This window comes from Pavona decussata, unplaced genomic scaffold (assembly GCF_977016875.1).
Source record: "Pavona decussata unplaced genomic scaffold, jaPavDecu1.1 SCAFFOLD_391, whole genome shotgun sequence".
NCBI classification, from domain to species: Eukaryota; Metazoa; Cnidaria; class Anthozoa; order Scleractinia; family Agariciidae; genus Pavona; species Pavona decussata.
Genome location: NW_028145763.1, coordinates 1,111,905 through 1,132,155, shown reverse-complemented (window position 1 = coordinate 1,132,155; position 20,251 = coordinate 1,111,905). Strand labels below are relative to the sequence as shown.

At 37.9% G+C, this 20,251-nt stretch overlaps 1 pseudogene across 1 annotated transcript in view; it reads right to left on the bottom strand.

Annotated features, from left to right (window-relative positions):
* Positions 1-20,251, bottom strand: part of LOC146451267 (uncharacterized) — a 28,046-nt pseudogene that overhangs the window by 1,873 nt on the left and 5,922 nt on the right. The window contains exons 2-14 of the transcript XR_014860068.1: positions 12,019-12,222; positions 11,334-11,465; positions 10,455-10,638; positions 9,930-10,199; positions 9,050-9,205; positions 7,784-7,858; positions 7,451-7,525; positions 7,296-7,357; positions 5,003-6,443; positions 2,123-3,549; positions 1,712-2,041; positions 927-1,159; positions 78-281 (exon numbers count right to left, since the gene is read on the bottom strand). The product of XR_014860068.1 is annotated as an uncharacterized LOC146451267 (transcript). The remainder of the gene's footprint in view (positions 1-77; positions 282-926; positions 1,160-1,711; positions 2,042-2,122; positions 3,550-5,002; positions 6,444-7,295; positions 7,358-7,450; positions 7,526-7,783; positions 7,859-9,049; positions 9,206-9,929; positions 10,200-10,454; positions 10,639-11,333; positions 11,466-12,018; positions 12,223-20,251) is intronic.

The following is a 20,251-nucleotide window of genomic DNA, read 5'->3' as shown; positions in this document are numbered from 1 at the left end:
CTCTGAAGAGTTTTGCCATGCAGAGACGTTTTAATGGAGGATAAAGTTGGCATATGCAATGGCAGTACTAGACGCACCTTTGAGGTAACACTGGTTCCAAGTTACACTCAAACTGAGTCAAGTTGCTGAGGAAGTCTTGATTATAACGTTTTACTCCTTCGCAAATCACGCCGGCGCCAGGCTCCAAGACCCACGAATGAAGATCAGCCTTGGCCTTGGCACATTGGTAAGCCTGGTACATTTCAGCCTTTTGCCTGTAAAATTTGATCCTGGCATTGACCCTGGAAATAAACAAAATACAGAGAGCTTTTGGTCGTTGTTCTACTTTGAACGTTCAACATCTAGGACGAATGCAAGCAGTAAATTGAAACATTACACACAGGCTGTGGCTGGGCAGTCCGGTATCGCCTCATTTTAATATATGTTCTGAATCCCAAGCACTTTTTACATAATTATGTTTCAATAGATCCTAGGTGTTTACTCATTTGATTATAAGTCTTCCCTTGGGATATGGCAGTGTGATCGCGAGTTTAGTGTAGAGATTGCAGGAATTACTATGAACAGCTTATTAAATCGGCATATTTTTTGTAATCTGAACTACCTTACTTTACATAAATATCCTTTTCAGATAACTTTAAGTATTCAGCCGTTTTTACTTCAGAGATCAGATCCAGGTTTTCAGAAACGATTCGCTTGCCACAGTTCACCCATGGTCATTGATAGAAAGTGACCCATTAAATTAGTTCATAGAGCACATGGTTTCATGAAATCATGCCGGACATCACGAAGATTAATGAATTCGTGAATTTCTAAGACCTGCTACCTGCTTTCTCCCCATAGTCATAAACTGGTCAAAATACATCTGGGTTAGGAGGCACCGCCCATAAAATCAAATTTCCCTTTAAGCTACATAGCTCTATAAAAACCTTTTTTCATAATAAGGAATATGGACTTCATTCAACATGAACGCGTTTGAAGTTATTCTTGTGTTGACAATCTTCCTCATTGTTAACAGAGGCGCCATTTTGATGTCGAAATAGCCGAAGACGTCCAGCGTATCCACGTTCATGGAGTGCCTGGCGGTTCCTATGACAATATATACGGACAGCATGGCAATCACCGAGAGCACACACATCGGGCCCAAGTTAGTGTTGTTGATCTACATCAGAAAAAATTGAAAGAAAATTTAATATTTTTAATTCTAATGTATCTTATGCAGGCCTAGCGTCAGGGGATTCAGGTATACGAGAAAACGAGAGAAATAATTTTAGAGATACAGGAAAGCTATCAATTAATTGTATAAGTAAGAGAAACACCCACCCAATCACATTTCATGTAAACATTTATTTCGTTTCAGTCTTGTCCAGTTTTGGTTATTCCTACCATTCCACTCCAAACGTCGGCCTTAAAATATCTGTATCAGTGGATTTCAGGCAAGAGTTTCTTTCTCCCTCAAAATCTATGTGATATATACGTAGATGGTCTACTATGCATGCAAATTAAACTGGTTTTTAAGCCAGTGAACTTTTTACCGACTTAATTTTCCAATTTGAAAACATTCATTTAAGAGTTTTCAGTTAATGCTATCGAATACATTCAGCACTACTTGACCGTCTTCATGCAAATGAGAATTCCCAGGCCATCCAATTTCACAATATACTTGAAATTAAACAAGGAACTGAGAAGAACAGAGAAAGCACTCCAAACTCACCTTATAGTTAAGTTCTTTGAGTTTGACAAAGATCTTCGCCAATACGGTATTAAGTGTGTCCACGCCTCTCAGACCACGAGCAACCACTTTCTTCTTGACATCTTGGTAGGTTTCTTCATCATTAAGACTTTCACTGATGTTTTGAGAATCTCCATCCTCTTCTTGTCCTTTGTTTCTTCCTCTCTCGGCATACATTATCGTTTTATTCTGTTTGGTGTTCTCTTTCTGATCCTCGACTGTTTTCTTAACTCTCCCCGCTTTTATTTCAGATACTTCTTCTTGCCAGTCTTCAATATCATTTGCACTAGAATAAAGTAAAAGGCACTCGTCCTTCTTCACGTTTTTCCTTATTATGCTCTTCATTTGATCTTCCTCTTTCTTATTTTTATATTCATTTATTGTGTCTTCTTCTTCTTCTTCTTCTTCTTCTTCTTCTTCTTCTTCTTCTTCTTCTTCCTCTTCTCCTTCTTCTTCTTCTTCTTCTTCTTCTTCTTCATCTTCTTCTTCTTCTTCTTCTTCTTCTTCTTTTTCTTCTTCTTCTTCTTCTTCTTCTTCTTCTTCTTCTTCTTCTTCTTCTTCTTCTTCTTCTTCTTCTTCTTCTTCTTCTTCTTTTTCTTGTTTGGTTTCCAGTTCGTTGTCAGACCTTTCTTGCAGATCTTCAATGCTATCAAATAAATGCTGTTCTTCTGTTTCCTTCGTTGCTTTTTTCCCAGCTTTTTTCTTCAACTTCTCTTCCTTTTTCTTTAACTTTCGTTGTTTCTTTTCTTCATCCTTGTGTATCTTCTCAAGTTCATATAACTTAGGAAAACCGTGGATAAGCATAATGGCGAGCTGATAAGTTTTACTAAGGCGATAAACAAACCACAGAATGTCCAAAAGAATCAAGATTTTAGTTAATACTCCACTTCTGTATAGCTGTATAATCCACTCCAAAGCCAACAATTCTTTCGCTCCCTCTTTGTTTACCAGAGTAGATATGTTCAACTCCGGGACTATAACTTGTTGGATGTTTATCTTTGTATGTAGCGCAAAGTGCTGACCCCAAAACGAGGAGCTCGAATTTGAATCCGAAGGAGTCCCGGAATCCAGTTTAAAATTCACACTGTTGAAAGGATTTCTCTCTTTCTCGAATTTCGCTTTGGCTCCTTTGAACTGTTTCTCGATGCGATGACTGACAGCCCGAAGAATACTCTTTGTTTCCATTTTCTCTTGTTTCTCCTTCATCTCCTTGAAATGTTTTTCTAAGTACGCATTCAAGGCGTCCAACTTTCGGTTACAGATCAACATGCCTTTTCGAACAAGCTCCCATTGCCTAGTGATCTCTTGCACCTTATGTGCATCCATCTGTTTAATGAAGTCCTCCTCCAGGCTTTTCTGGTGCTCGTGAAACGCCTTGTATCCTTGTAACGTCCTTATGTTTGTGTAATGAATTTCAGTGAAAATGACAGAAAACACAGTCAGTGTCAAGAGGAAACTTTTTACAAGTCTCATGCCGACAAACAGCAGGTGTCGAATGTGCAGTTCGTTGTCTCGATCGCGTTGGTAGCTGTCTTTTGGTCGCGTTTTGTAGCCGTAGATCAAAATTGCGACCAGGACTATGAGCATGCCTCCAGCAGCACCGCCAAAAGGAATTAATACATCGAGTTTCTTAAGGTCGAAATCGTCGTCGAAATCTGGAATTTCGAATTCAGGTATTCTTCTTGGGCTTATGAGGATGAGCTTTATCGTTTTACGCGAATCCGTGAGGCGGACGACGAATTGTTTGTCGATCATATTAGTGTCGCCACCCGATGGAAGATGGAACTCTATTAAAAATGAGCAGTCTTCGTTCTTTATGGCTATGGAGAAGAAAAGTTTTAAAAAATCGTCACTATACACTTTCCAGTTCACGCTTCTATACAAGTTTTTGTATACAGCGGTTTTCAATTGAGTGCCGTGTAACCAAAGTTATTTCTCTGGCCAATCAAACCAAACTTCAATAGCGCAATGAACCAATCAGAATGCTATACAAATACTTGTAACCAACACCAAGCGCGCGAAAATGCACGGGAGCATGTCACGATTGATTTTGGTTTTGTTTCCTTGTGGTCTTTGGTTGAGAAAGTGGCGCAAATGTTTCTAACCAATAACAGAGCAAAATAAAGCAAAATCAAAGGAAAAGCAAAATTACTTCCGACACTCATTTGAAAACCGCTCTGTTCTATTTAACAATAAGATTATAACCTCGAGATTTCTATCGCGTGATAGCTGATGAGGGTGCAACCCGAATCAGCTATCATGCATAGTAATCGAGAGCGAATAATCTAATTGTCTTGGTATAAATCTACTAGTCGTTCTTGTCGTATCGGCATCGCAGACACTTCGAAAATGCGATAAAGCGGCCGCCATTTTGTTGGAAAGCGCTACTCACTGATTTATCACAGAATAGATAGCGAGTAGCGTAGCCAATCAGAGAACGGCATTCATGATAGAGCACTAGTAGATTTATACTAATATGTAATAGTCCAGAGTCTACAGTTAACTTCTCCAAACTAATTTCCTATGAAAAGTTTTCGACTTAAATTAAATATTGTCGAAGAGAGCTTCCATCATTTCACAATCAACTCACTGTATGTAAGAAGATCTGCATTTCGGCCTTATGGAGGTATCGTGCGTAAGGTAGATGGATTTTAATGGGGGGTGGGGGGGTGGGGGGGTGCAGCGACATCTATTTTTTTAGTGTCACTTTGAATAGCCAAAACACATATTTTTATTGTTGTAAACGTTAAAATAACGGTTCGCTTTTGTTAACAATAACACTACTATTATTATTACTGGCTAGTGCACAGAAACTAGTTTCATTTATATGTGGCAGCGGATGGCTAGGATGGAAATAGATTGCAACTTGAAAAAATAGGCCACTTCAGTTATTGTGTCCTAGTAACCCTCTAGGAGAGGTTTGTCGCTCCTGTTTTATTTCATCCGAGAGCGAAAGACAACAGAAGCGACAACGGGAAACCTCTGTTAGCTGCTAGGGTAGTAATCTGGTGTACATATCCTTAGAATCGTTTTTTTGTTTGCGTTACTTGGTCTGGTGATCATATCCCCAAGACTAAAATTGCCTTAATGTTGGACGTTTATGTGAAATGCTTTCAAAATTTCTCCTTAATTTGATCAATCTTATGCCAGACCACCAGCCTACAAAGTGAAATGGGGAAATACGAAATACGAAATGGGGCCTACACGTGTAATGACGCAACAAACAGTCAATTGTATTGAATTGGGAAAACGCCAGCTGGAAACTAAACTCACCAATGTCGTAGTGATAAACGTCTACATCTGGGCGATCTTGGTCTGTCAACCTTACCACGAAAAATCCTGGACATGAAGTGACGCGTCCAGTGAGTCGGATGGTCCAGAATGTTCTGTTCTTTAACAGTTGACCAGTAAAGGACCGATCGTTAAATATCACCGTTTCTGGAAAAGTGTGTCGCAGAAAAGAACGCCCTTGAGGCAATTCAACGTGGACTTGACGTGGTCCAGAATTATTGTAAACTTTATATACTTGAGTGTTCTGCACGTAAGCAATACTTGCGCTTAGTTTGGGAAACTTTTTAAAGTTGTTTATTAGTTTACTAGTAGATGATATGGTTATGAATCTTTCAGTGTCCAAGGTCAGGCAGTTTTCAAGCGCCCAATCATGAGAGTTTATTTTGAAAGGTTCCTTAGGTTGGATGGAGAGTTTTTGAGTGGCACTCGATGATTTCAGCTCTTGCTCAGTTTCATACCATCCCACATCGAAATTCGATTTTCCAGCTTCTCCACGAATCATAATCATTTTTGTTGTGCCATTTCGTAACACAGAAGGATGCTTCAACACCATATATCCGTAATCATGTCCGTTGACATCTTCCTGGCTCTTGTTCCTGTCGCTGTTCTGAATTCTCTTCAACATCTTGCCATCCTTCCACAAAGTTGTTTCGATCTCAAATACCGGACCTCGGGACAACTCCACGTGGCACTTGAATTTCCCCGAACTTGGAAAGACGGGGTTAATTGGAATGGAGAAGCCTTCGGTTTCAACGCACGTCAGCTGCGACCCAATGCATGAAGTATTATACAGCGAACACGCACAGCTCGAACAAGTGCAGGTTTCTTGAAAACAACAACCAAAGCAATAGCCGAAGTGTTCGCCGAAATCTTGTCTCCCGTCTCGAGTGATATCCGTCTCCGTAAGATTGCAGATTGGATTCTCTCTCGCGATTGTGGCACACTTATCACGACATTTGTTACAGTTTTGTTTATAATCATAGCATTGTTGAGACCTCTCTTCCTTCAAAAAGTTTTCTGGCTCACTGATCTCTCCAAAGAGTCTGACAACTGCGTTTTCCGCTCCTTTACAAGAGAGAAGATTTCCCGTTTGGACTTGCCTAATCCTCGCCAAATAGCCATCATAACTCGGGCAAGTCCTATCTGGGTGTCCTTTGATATACCTCACCTTTTTACCCTCGCGCTGCAATTTAATCTCGTAGAATTCCGGAACTGGGGAACTGCAGTATCTCAAAACCGACGACGCACTTTGCGGAAGGTTCTTGTTATCGTTAACGTGATGTTTGACCTCTTGAAATGTCGTGCTAAAGTCAACGTGTAGCATTTGTATCCGTATTGCCAGACCGCTTGATCTGTTCAACCATGTCGAGGCGTGGTTTGAAAACGAAGCAATAGTTTGCCTCACTGGCGGATCATCTTTAACCTAGGAGGACAAATCACGGAATGTATAACAGCCATGTAGGATCAAACAAGATACGTTGCATCAATTCAACCATTATGTAATTATGTGTGGGATTTCAAAATGTCTGTCGAATCATTCATAGTAGGGAGCTTTAACAACGACGACGGCGACTGCAGCGAAAACGCCAATATTAGTGTGAATTCGCATTTTCTCAAACGTCGTCCCGGTAATTCCAACTCGCTTTACATGTAAATGTCACATGTAGGAGAAAATTGCCTTTAAGTTGAATTCTTGGAGACTGCACTCAAGTTTAGAAAAGGAAAGAACTAAACATTTGTAGTCGTGTGTTTACGTCCTCCATAAAACGTCCCATTAGGAAATTTTCCGTCCTAGTCGTGCAGTGACGGGAAAGAAATTTACCAAAAAGTGTAATGCACGTGTAGAGTAGTGGTTTTGTTTACTACTACTGAAGCCTATTGACTTTCTCGTCGTCGTCATCGTTGTTAAAGCTCCCTATTTTATCTACTGCTGAGTAGCTAGCGGGCTGGTATAGTAGCTAAAGCGTCCCAGGCTTGAAATAAGACAGGATACGAGACATATCGAACTTTTCAGTCGACTGTTTCTCTTCAACTGTTTAAGCAACTAAGGCGTCCATGCATTATGAGAGAGAATTTTTGAATTTAATTTCTTTTTGTATTTGTTATTGATTTATCTGCTCATAATGGCTGATTGCTTTCGGCAATGTTCTATTTCAACATTTATTACATCAATTACATAGCCATCGATGAAACGATGTTGAGTCAGTAAACACCTTTTATGTCTTTACTCAGTTTGTGCAAATTATTTAATGGTACAGGTTTTCAGATTTCTTACCTTCAATACATCTTCGTGGACAATATTTGAAGAAACTTTGATTCGCGGTAATTTAGAAATATCTATATAAAAAAGACAACAGAAATCCAAATTTAACATTAAAGGCAAAGAAAATACTTTTTAGGAAAAAGTTGAATCGACAATTTCTGACATACCAGTACAATTTCTGTCTCTCTTTCCTGCACATGTGGAGGATTCGAATTCCTTGAAGCCGCACAGCGGTCGACACTCTGAAAATAAAAACAGACGATAGATCAAGTTAAGGCAGAGTTTTTATCCATTCAACTTTCCTTGTTCGGCTAACGGTTTTCTAAACTAGAAAATACAACTTTTTCAACATTAACAATTTACAAATTGAGTCACCATTCACACCAAGAATGCTCAAGAATGCTCTTTTTATGTTTTTTTTTTTCGTTTTGATATGTGACGTTTTTCTTAAATTAAGCGCCACGCAAGCTGTATAAAGTGAGAAGAAATTGTCAACTTACTTTTGCACACGGCAGGATGTGTGGGGTTGCAGGGAGAAAACTCAAAGGAACCTGTCGGACATCTTTCATCGCATCCTTTAAAAGCAGAGAACATTATAAAGTTACAAGTGTCACTGAACTTCAGCCAGATAACGAGAACATAGAAAATTGGAACATTAGTTATTGTTAGATTTGTCCTTCGTCCGTCGAGTCAACGAAGATGAACGAACGACAAATACCTAGTACGTCCTCCATAATCTCCTCCCTTCTTTATAGGGAAGGTTGGGAATGAGTGCGAATACAAGCTGGCGGAGCATGGGGGACTTATGGGAAAGAGAAAAGCGAAGCGGGGGCTTATAACGCACACGAAGCAACGCACACACAACCTGGCGCTACAGTTTCGAGCGAGCGACTGGGGACGAGGCAGGAGCATTGTAGTGATTTTTGAGTTCTCCGTTGGTGCGCAGACGGCTGAAAAGGCCGATCCTTGCACGGAAGGTTCGTTGATAGTTGTTGTTGCATTTTTAACGACTATAAAATTAGTCTGATGAGCTTAGTCAGGATTTGGGTAACAATAGAAACATTTCGATATATTAGAATTCTAACTTGGCTCTGAGGCTAAGGGGAATAAAACAAAAGAAATGAATTATTTATATACGAATCTCTGTACAATATCTTTTGTTTTATTACCCTAAGCCTCAGAGCCAATTTTTACCCATTTCTATCAAATTAGGAATAAATTTCCATCAAGCTTTTTGTTGCTTTAAACACGTTACAACTCCAGAAACTAAAACAACCTAGCCTCCTTCGCAGCTGCTCGGGCCGGAGTCATGCAACGCTCCCCGTCCCTGCGTGACTCCGGCCCGAGCGGCTGCGAAGGAAACTAAAAACAACCAGAAGTGTGATGGACATAACGGCACTCTCGACTGGCTAGTTCAATGGTCAAACAGTTCTAGGTGTGGCTGCAATGATACGTATTTAGTCTACTCCATATAAGGAAAAAAGAGAAAGAACAATATTATAGACTGAAATAGTAACCTGTGTAGTTGGCGTTTCCGTAGGTTTTTCTATGCGAAAGTTGGTTGTTATATTCTCTATCCAACTTTCCCTCGTCTTTTAATTTAACGGAAAATGCTTTAACGATCAGAAAAGTTCGCGTTTTGGGAAGAGCTTGATATGTGTACAGATTGACTTTATAGCATAAACTTTACCGGCTTGTAAATTTGTTACGTTATTTTTACGTAAACTGGAAGCTCCTTGAGGCATGACTTTTACTAGTGAACTTACTGTAGACGCAGCGTGTTAGACCTCCCGCTTTCCTATTGGCTCTCATCTTTCTCGGACAAACACATTTTCCCGCCACAGGATCGCAAGCTCCATTTACGCATGTCAGGTTTTTACCGGAGCAGTGATTCGCTAAAACGAGGCCAGCATTGGCTACATCTAAGAATTACAATCAACGTCACTGTTAGTTATACAAGGATATTCAAAAGGATTTTCTTTTGAAGAACTGTACAAAGGACAAAAAAAATCAATTCGGTAATCGTTTAATGGAATAATGCTTTGAGTTCCACCCAAGAAAAGTTCACCAGAGGATTTCAATCTGGAAAAAAGGTTTCAAGTCGCTTATTCCAAACGTAAAAAGGGTCTTCACATCTCCCAGTAAATATTTTACCTGTATAACCCCTGACTGCGGTAAAAGCCTCTTTTTTTAGCATTCCATTTTAAACAAAAATGGGAGAAAATCCATACCGATGCAGCTAAATGAAAAGACCTATTTCATGGAATAAGAGTCCAAGCCTCGTTGTGTTTTCAACATCAAGGAACTGGCTTGTTTTTTTAATGAGCTATTTCCTAGTTGCTTTGTACCTCATTATGAAAGCGAGGCTAAATTCAAAGCTTCTCGCGCGAAAATAAGTTTTGTTTGCATATGAATGAAGACTACTTTTCATACAAAAAGCTTTACACCTAGCCTCGCTTTCCATGCCTTATTTGTCACTTTTTTAATTGATTAGGGAGGGGAGGTGGGTTACGGTTATTCTTATTCTCATTACCTTGCTGTTTGATCAAGTAGTGATCAGTGTAAGGAGAAGTTCGATGTTGGTCCGGTTTAAGACTTAAAATGTACGTTTATCAAGGAAATACAGTTAGTACTGTTTATACTCACCAAAAACACCGATTTTTAAGTTTGTATCATTAGTTATCACCCTGATCTCGTTGTTGTTCTCCGAATTCAAAAATACTCTGGTATCAGGGCGAAGAAATCCACTGGGAAAATAAATGTTAATCTCCACATTCACGGTCTGTAACTGGGCGTGCAGCGCGCACGCGCAAACAGCTACCACCATTAACTGCGTCACACCACTTGCTCCCGGAGGACCACTTCCTTGAGTTTCGAGAAAATGGCGACCTGTATCAAGCGTTGAATTCCCGGTAGCTATGAAAAGACAAGGAAGAATATGCTTATTCGAATGAGAAGTTTTAAAGTGTGTAGGGTTGCCCTTGGGCTTATCTGAATGCAAGTATCATGATCAACTTGATAACTGAATGACTGGTTGAAATGGAAACGTGCCATTAAGTCCTGCTGCTTCGATTCTGCAAAATAGATTTTTTTTTGGATCTAAAATTAATGTGATTAAAATATCGGTGATAAAATCTGATTTCGAGAGGTAATACTTGTTTCTCCACCAACCTTCATGAGTCTCTTTCGTATCTTGTTTTGTTTTCGTCATTTCTCTTTTCTTCCAGTAGCAATAGTAACACAAAGCGGACATTACAAGGCCGAGGAGTACAAAAGCTCCAACGCTGCTTAGAATGATGATGAGTACTTTGTCGGTCTCGCTACCTTCTTCTGGCTCAGCTGAAGTGGGTTTGTACTGTGCATGTTAAAACAGAATGGAATATTTCAGTTTTAAGTTTCAGTAATATAAAGCACCTACAGGCTCCAGAAGAGAAGTACTGCTAGCAGTCTGTTTTCCGTGGAGTCTTGTGCGTTTTTCACTTTTTGACCGCGCAGAAATTGGGAAAAGGATTCCTTCGTGCATCAGCCCGTAAAAGAACGGACTCTTTCGCTTTCTCGCTGGCCTCGCTTAGATAGCTCCCTCGCATGATCCCAGCTCGTAGACCACAGAGGAGCCAATTAGGGGAATAACACATCCCTTATTTCATTTCAGGCCATTTCATGTCCACGTTCAAAACTTTCGGAGCTTACCCCAAAAATCGCTCCCGTTTTAAAACCAAAACGTCAAAAACAAATGGACTATTTCTTTCCTTTCAGTCCGTTTTGTGGTTGTTTTAATGGCCCTTTCAGATGACTGTCCCCAATTCTGAACGATCCAAGCTGATTCAAACCCAAGCAATGTCTCTAACCCTAATTACAATGGCATCAAAAAGCTATAAAGCTCAAAATTAATTTAAATAGAGGACGAAAGGGATGTTGGTCTGGATTACGCTTAGTAGAAAAATCTCTGGGAACGTAGCAAAGAGAATGATAGTGCTGAGGTAGAGAATAAGTTCGTAAATTACTGACACCAAAATAGTATGAATGCAAGAAGCAGATAGTAGTACTTACCACTTGAAGTGAAATGGTGTTGTTATCAACCGATGTGTACAAAGCTTTCACATTCGAGTGATATTGTCCTTCAGGCTTAGTTGTTACTAATTCAATCCAAAATTCCTTGTTCTCGTGGAAAATTATTCTCCCCTATGAAAATAAATTCACTCAGTAAACAAAAACAACTTGGAAGAATTATATGTTTCCTTGTCAACTCGGAGTTAAGATATAAAGTCTATAAAGACTGCGGAATATTTACATAAAATTTAACAAATAAAATCGACGACAGTTTTCTGTAGACCCTAGAAAACTGCCGTCGATTCGTTTTTACTATAAGAAGGAAAAAGTACGAGCGAAATTGGCTTTATTTTCGTTGAGAAAGCACGCGCGTTTCATCTGACGTCAGTTTATTCTCTGTACTAGATCTCATAGCTATTCAACGAGCGGGAATTTTAACAGTCACTGTAAAAACTAGTTCATTCAAGATGTTGGAAACACTGAACAACAAAAACCATCTTGTAAAGGAAACAGGAGGGCAACCGTATAACGTTCCCTAAAAAGCAAATGTTGAAGAAAATGTTCCCTTAATGTCGTCTGTGAAAATCACACGCGTACATGCATGCATATGTCTACAAGTAAAATCGAGAACTGCTGCACTATATCGTAATGTTCACCACCTGTTGATTTAACAACGATTACTTACTGGTAAGTCGTGGCGAACAATCACTGTCCTTTTATTTTCGCTCGCATTATCGTTAGTCACTCTGAGGCCTGTTTCAGGAAGGCCTACAAACCTTTGACTCGTTCCACTAGCTGACGTCTGTGAGGCTAGAAGGACGCAGCATAAAATAACAACTTTCGAATATCCCATCACACAGGCGTACGCTGCCATTGGCCCAAAAGAAGGCTGAAAAGATAATGTTTTCTTGTTATAAATACATTCAGTGTTGACGAAGCAAAAACAACTGTTCTAAAATCATGCAGTGTTCTAGCCTTTATTGGAAAGTCAAACTGACTTGTCTAAAAAAAATGCCACGTTATGTTTATAGCATTGAACCACGGGATGTTCCAAAAGTGGACAAATACGAGAAAGACAATTAAAAAAAGAAACTATTTTTGACGCTTTTCACTACGTCATGTACCGCCGGTTAACTGTACGCGCGTGCAGTGAAAAGCATCAAAAATAGTTTGTTTTTTTGAGAACACACTTTTTTGCAAATTACAAGTCTTATTTGGAACGAGACATCTCATTTTTGATGAGGAATTTTTAGCAACATCTAGCGATCTAATTAGACCGGTATTTTTATTCTCCTCCGAAAATATTAAAATACACTGAGCAAAAACAGGAAGCCGATTTATAAGACGGCAAACTTTTATTATGACTGCCGAAACCTTCTCAATTACGGCACTGATCAAGCTGGACAACACGTTTTTAGAACAAACAACAAAAAGCCAAAAGATCTCCGGGAAACATTTCATAAAGGAATTAAGCACAACAAGCAAAACATCCAGCAAATCTGAGCTGAAAAACAAATATCGATCTAATAAACAGTAAAGGTTGGTTTTGGCTGCTAAGCGGTAAGACCAGAAATATGATCATGATGGCCGGCCATCAAACCAGTTTTACTTTGTAACGCGACTTACTATGCACGTTTACATAATGATGGCTAGTGAGCCTTTAGTAGCGTAAAACAAAAGAGCTACTATATATCGCTAAGGATCGTTCAGTTGAAAGTTACCATTTCACACCTGTAGAACCTCTATAAACTGGACATGATATTATCATGTAATTAATGCGTAAAATCATATACAGCACAAACGAACAAATCAGTGTTTTTTGTCAGCGACCGGTTACTGCGCGTTTATAAAGAAAACAACTTTACACAAAAGTGAAAAAAATAAAAAACGTCATTGAATTATATTACACTACGATAGCCAAATAAAAGTTGCAAGACTTACCTATTCAAAATTTCAACCTGTAAAATCAGAAAACTGGTTTAATTTTGTTCAGAAGCCAGAACAGGTTTATGGATATAAACTTCGAGATTTAGAGACTTGACCTCCGTTTTCTTGACTGGGCTTGCGATTTCGAGAGAACGACCCGACTTCTGTCAATATCCTTATTAAGACAATTGTCAATGCCAATAAACAGGAAATGAAGTGCTCCGAAGTGAACAAAACTCAAAAAGAACATTGAAGGGAAAGATTGAAAATAAACATGCGTGGGATGGGAAGCGTGACGCAACCTAGTGTAAAATACTTCCTGTCTTAAATAATCGTTATACCAAATAAACAAGAAGCTGTTACTCAGCTTATACCCGGGCCATATTTGAATGCGTGGTGCGTAAGCCTACGATCTTTTAGCAGTGATAACTTCCAGCATCGCTCACTCCCTAAAATCGATAGATATGGAGATATACACTTCAGAAGTGATTCATTGTTTTATTGCTACAGCTCTGTTTCGTATGGTTAGGAGCTGACCACACTCATCAGGCAACTTCAACGAATGGCCGGTAAAGATTTAAAGGCTGGCTATATAAAGTAATCAAAAACTGGCGATTTAAAACAAGCAGTTGCTAGGCGATAAAATACTGACAATTCCACGTACCGTGATAGAATTTACGTGCCATGATACAAACGGTTACCTTACGTTATACAAGAGGTTTTTGGTACATATCTATTTATATGAGGGCAGGGATTTGTGAAATCATTCGAACTGGTGATTTAAAACAAGCGTTTGCTGGGCGATAAAATACTAATGCACGTGGCATGATACAATTCACGTGCCATGATAAAAACGGTTACTTCACAATATTCGAGAGGTTTTGAGTATATATCTATTTCTGTGGGGACATGAACTTGGTAATTCATTGCGTTTGTTCAGGATACAAAGATCTTTTCTACAGATTAAAATAAACTTTTCGTGAAGTCATAGGTTACATTTCTTCAGTGTTAGTGTTATTATAGGGTTTGCACTCTTTGAGTACTTTCCATTTAATGCGAAAAGTTTGCGTCCTTCAGCGTCCATATATGTTTAGACAGTTCCGTTGCATTTCGTCTGTTGGCGTTTCGGAAGAAATAATAATAATAATAATAATAATAATAATAATAATAATAATAATAATAATAATAATAATAATAATAATAATTTATTTACTTTTTTTGCGCGTGTTACAAAGTAAGATGTTCACACGCGAATCACTAAAAAGACGGACAATTAACAATTTAAAGTGATGATACTAATGAACAACACTATAAGCAAAGAAGAACAATGAAAAACACAATGAACAGCACTGTAAGCAAATTCACTCAGAGGATTCAAATTATTAATAGTCATTTCTATTCAATATCAGCTGTTCAAATCTAGCTACCGTTTGTACGTCTTGCGTCCTTTCAACTGATAGAAGTGAGCGTTTGAACGTCTTAAGTATCCAGTGTAGACAGCTTTGCTTGACAACAATTTGCCGCGATATCCAAACAATTCCGACTAAAATATTTTTTGTAAACGGCAAACAGAACTGAACAAAACGAAAGTATATTGGACTTCTTTAACTCTGATTGACAAATATGTAACTAATACACCTCGAGGAAGAAAGCTTTTGATTCTATTTGGCATCCTGGCTTGCTAAAGCGTTTACTCGATTATGGAATAGGTGGGAAATATTGCTAACATGTATTCCAAGTCGGACTGCTGTGTCAGAGCTGATATTATGAGATCTGAATATTCAAATTATAAAAGAGGGGTGCGCCAAGGTTGTATCTTATCACACCTTTTATTCAACCTCTATTTAAACGATATTCCTTCGAGATTAGAAAATACCCAGGGTTTAGACCCCATTACCTTGCCTAACGGCTCACGGCTAAATTTGCTTTTATATGCAGATGACTTAGTACTAATTTCTACTGGTGCCGTTGGTTTGCAAAGAAGCATTAACTCCCAACATAAATTTTGTAAAGAATCCTTGATGTCTGTCAACACTCAAAAATCCAAAGTAATGATCTTTCAGAAAAAAAATGTAGAAAGTCTATTTTAGACTGAAAAACATTCTTTCTTCTTAGACGACTTACAAATTGACAATGTCCGTAGTTATTCGTATCTAGGATCTACGATATCTAGTAACGGCATAGCTTCATAATTGCTAAACAAAAATCTGTTGAAAACAAGACGTTCTATGGTTGCGACTCAGCATTTTTTGGATTATTGTACGTTTCCGCTCAAGATTTGTAACAAATTATTCGATAGTCTTTTTTTACCTATCTTACTTTATATTTCAGAAGTCTGGGGAGCCTATGATAATATGAATCTTCAAATATGGAAACAAAGATTCACTTGAACGACTCCATTCACAATTTTTCAAATATTATCTTGGGCTTAACAAACGGGCACCCAATGTGGCGGCACGAAATGAACTAGGAAGATTATCTCTGAAATCGCGTATTTATCGTAATGTAGTACATTTTTGGTTACACCTTAAAGCCTTGCTCGATGACAATATAGCTACGCAATGCCTATATATCTCAAAAAATCTTGCCCTATCAAACGATCAAAGCTTCATGAACTCAATAAATACGCTATTAATAAAATATAATCATACAACAAGTACTAGTTTCTCTATAACTAACAAAAATCCCAACACACGAAAACAATATGTATCCACTCTTTCTTCAAAAATACTAAGAAAGACTCTAAATGACCATCAAATGAAACTTATTAAGATGAATACTAAACTTAATTTTTATTACAAACTTATAAATAATATCAACAGTTCGATTCTGATTGCTATAATCTGGTCAAGCCTATGAGACACAGGAGAATCATGCTTGCCAAATGAAGAGTTGGAAACCATAACCTTCAAATTGAAAAAGGTAGAGATACAAAGCCTCTAACACCAAGAGAGCTAAGGAGCTGTGAATGCTGCCATTCAAAATATGTAGAAGATAACTGTCATTTATTTTTTTCGACTGCGTCTCATGTGTTGATTTACGGAAAAACCTTATTTTATGACATTATAAAATATTGTGAAAGTTTTAAGAATTTTCCAGACGAAGATCTAATTTCATTTTTTTTCAATAGCGTAGACCCCGTGATTTGTAAAAAAAAAATTTAACCATTTTATATTTGAAGCGTCCTCGAGGCGTGATGATTTGTTAATCCGTAACTTGGGGTGAATTATTATATTTATCATTGTTGCTGCAATACCATTAATGTTATATGGGAAAGCCAATAAAATATGTTACTTGTTAGAAAAACTCTTTTAAAGAGAAACATTGATTCTACGAAAAGTATATGAAAGGGTTACCTTTACTGTAAAAACTAGTAAATATGTTAAGTGTCTGGAGATCAGGCATGGTGGACCCTCTCCTATAACACTTTTAGCACTCCTAGTTTTCCACCTAAGCCAAATACCAGTTTACCAAAAATTAAAATCACACTGAAAACTTTGCTTTGAGACAAGTTCCTTGCAAAATTGCGACACTATTATGAAAATGCACTCATGCCTAAATCTCATCAAATAGAAACTGAATAAAACCACACAGGATGTTTGTTTTCAAAGACGTTTCCAGCAATGCTGTGAGACTATTATGAAAATGTCACGGCCTAATATAACGGCGTCATCTGAAACCACAAAACGATGAATGATGTAAAAAATAAAAGTTTCTAAAAAAGTGCGGCACCATTATGAAAATGCACGCATGCCTAAATCTTAATTACCTTCTTAAAAGAAACCACTAGAGGTTTGTTTTCATCATGAAAGTTTTAATTATCTTCCACTTGAATTATCACGGTCTGCTGCTTATATTGTTTTCCCAAGCTACAAGGTCTGATACCACCTAACATAAAGTCTATGTTCAAATGTATGTGAGAACTTTAATTGCTGCATGGTGGCTATTTGGTATTTGTTATTAACTGCGGTTTAATGATCTGATAGACGCTCCAATTTCATTTCGGACTTAATTCATTTAAAGGGACGTAGTATTTTTGCAGCAGGAGAATGAAAGGGACACCATTTTCTACGATATATGAAAGGTTTACCTTTCCTGTCAAAAATAGTAAATAAGTGATGGTACGTGTATGGAGCTCATGGCGGTGCCTACTCGCACTGAAACTTTGGTGTGTACCCTCCCAGGTACAGCACCCACTCTTGTTATTTTCCACACACTCCACTCCGCACACCCGGTTTCCACCTAAATACCGTAGATCAAAATAAAAAGTGAACTGATTCAGTGGAAAGAAATTGGTCATATAAGACACATACACTTTTTATACACCGTGATATTCCGCTTTTTTTAAAATTATTTTTGAGCTTAATTTCGGCGCCTCAGCTATAAAGTCAGCTGCAAGGCTCACTTAGTAAGCTTTATCGCCGCGCTGCCTGTACTTCGGTGTCGAGCCTGAAAAGCTGCATACACTACTTAGCTGGTCTTGTTTCCAAGTACTCCGGGTCGATACTTTCAATGTGTTCTAGTTTTTAAACCTCTCAGCGGTATGGCACTGCCCTATCTTTTTTGCGCTCAAGTATGGCAACAATTTACAGGAATAAGGCGCCAGATATCGCGTGATTTGTTGAGTTTAATAACCTTAAATAGGAATTTCAAGTATCACGGTAGTCAGTGCTAATTATAATGGCGCACACGGGCATTTAATAACTTGACAAAATGTTTTCGCTATTTAAATTAAAGAAGCCTTGGCAAATTTAAGACTCAACTGAAGCTCGCTCTCAAACGCTAATTTAATGTGTACATTGCATGTATTTTTTCCCTTTTTTTTGTTCAGTGGACAGTGTTGTTACGAGTCTTTTAGTATTTGAATTTGGTGTGCCAAAAGCTCCATTTAAAATATAACTTACAGCTCCTTCTGATGGCCGGATAAAAAATATCGATATACACAAAAAGTAGAATAAAACAAATATAATATTCCACACGTGACCTATATTATTAAATGGAGGTTTTCTTACCAGACCCATTTGTTTTTCTTTTCAAAATATCTAACGTCAATTATTTATTTTATTTACTGTATATGTATGTATTACACTATGTATGCTTGTATAGATTTTATGGTTTATGGCAAATAAATTCAGAATTTGAGAAATTGAAATGTCATACTAAATTAGCAAAGTGTACCGGAAACGGAGGATGCCGGCACATAAGGGATGCCGATGTTTATAACATATTATTTCAAGTGCTGTACAGTATCACATTGAAAACTTCACAAAATACAGAATACACTACAATGGCAACTTAATATCCGTCAGCAAGTAACTTAACATAGCTTTAGTTTGTTGGTAAAATGATTTTTTTTCTTTAAAAGATTACAAATTGTTGACAAAGCTCTTAATGTTGTTTACAGTACAAAATTCTATGATAAATTCTGTAGGGGCACTAGATCCGATGCAGTAATAACCTCTATTACTAACGATTTCAGAATTAAATAAACCAGCTAGTTGTTAGGTATCCAGTGTGATAGCTTTGCGTGACAACAATTTGCCGCGAGATCCAAACAATTCCGACTGAAATATTGTAAAAAGGAAATAGAAATAAAATTGAGAAAGAATACTGAACTTCTGAGCTCATGACTGAAAAGAGTGAAAAGGTAAAGTTAAGATGTCCTAGCACGAAATGATCATGAACAACAATGCTAAAGTAGACTGCCTCACAATCCAAATTTTTAGCTACTTTTATTTAGCTTAGATGTCTAATGTCGGCTCGCTCATTAAAATTTCGATGCTTTCCGCTACAAATAAATTCCATCCTCTTAAATTCAAGGATACTTCCTACTGTTGAGGTGTTCCTCGCGAAAAATTCAAGCCGGACGCTAGTTAGTTGTGAGACTGAAAACCATAACAAACTAATATGTATCAATAGAAAGCTTAATAAGTGTAGTTTTTGATAAAGTATATAATTTTTGCGAGCCTTTCGTTAGAAAGCGCCAGGAGCCGAGAACCTCTAAAACGGACAAGGTTTTTCGATATTTTGGCTGTTAAGGCATCTGGGCTCAAATTTAGACGGTGGACAGAAATATAAGACGTGTTGCGTTAACGGTTGCCACGCTAAACGTTTACTAAAAATCAAACTGATTTCCTGGAACATTTTTTTTCGGCATTATCTCTAAAATAGTGTGGCTAAATTCGTTCAAAGTCGATGTGGCATTATAAATAAACCTTATAAAACCGTGAGCTAATGAGAGATATCCCGTGGTCTCAATTATTGAATGGAAAGCAGTCTCCCAGGAAAGGTATGTTCTTTTATTCACGTTCGGTTTTCGAAATGTAGCGCAAAACTGGGCACGCCGCCCAAGGAAAAGGCAAAAACCTGGGCAAATTAACGCCAAGATAAGTGAAGTAATCACGAGTCAGAAATCGATCAAAACTCAACTTTGACTTTAATTTTGAAAGCCAATTTCTATAGCTACCTCTTTCTTCCAAGATTGTCTGTGTGATTTTCGTTACATCCAATCACACTTTGGAAAATAAAACACATTAATTCTTTACCTAATTTCACATACCAAAGTTGTAAAGTGTTTTGTTTTGATGTTTGACATAATTGCTTCATTTGGCCACGCCTTCCACAGTCAACTGATTAAAAAATAAACGTCTCAAAACACTAAATTAAAAATATGTCTGTTCGAGAAGAGTAGGCGGAGCTTTTTAAACAAAGAAGGTTATCTAACTTTGTCTGACCTCGTTTTTGAGTTTTAATGTACTATATATTGGCCACTCAAGATCGTAATGTGCAAAAGTTCACGTATGAGTTAATTAAGGAAGTCGTTGTCATACTTTGTTCAATATCGCGATTCCCGCCCTGGTGCTGATTCACACCCACAGTGTGAAAATTGTGAGAGATAATTAAGATGTGTCAAATAGCTGTAGTGTTAATTAATTTTGTGATCATTGATGACCACACGTATTGTACGGGTGGAGGTATTGTCTTCAAAGCAA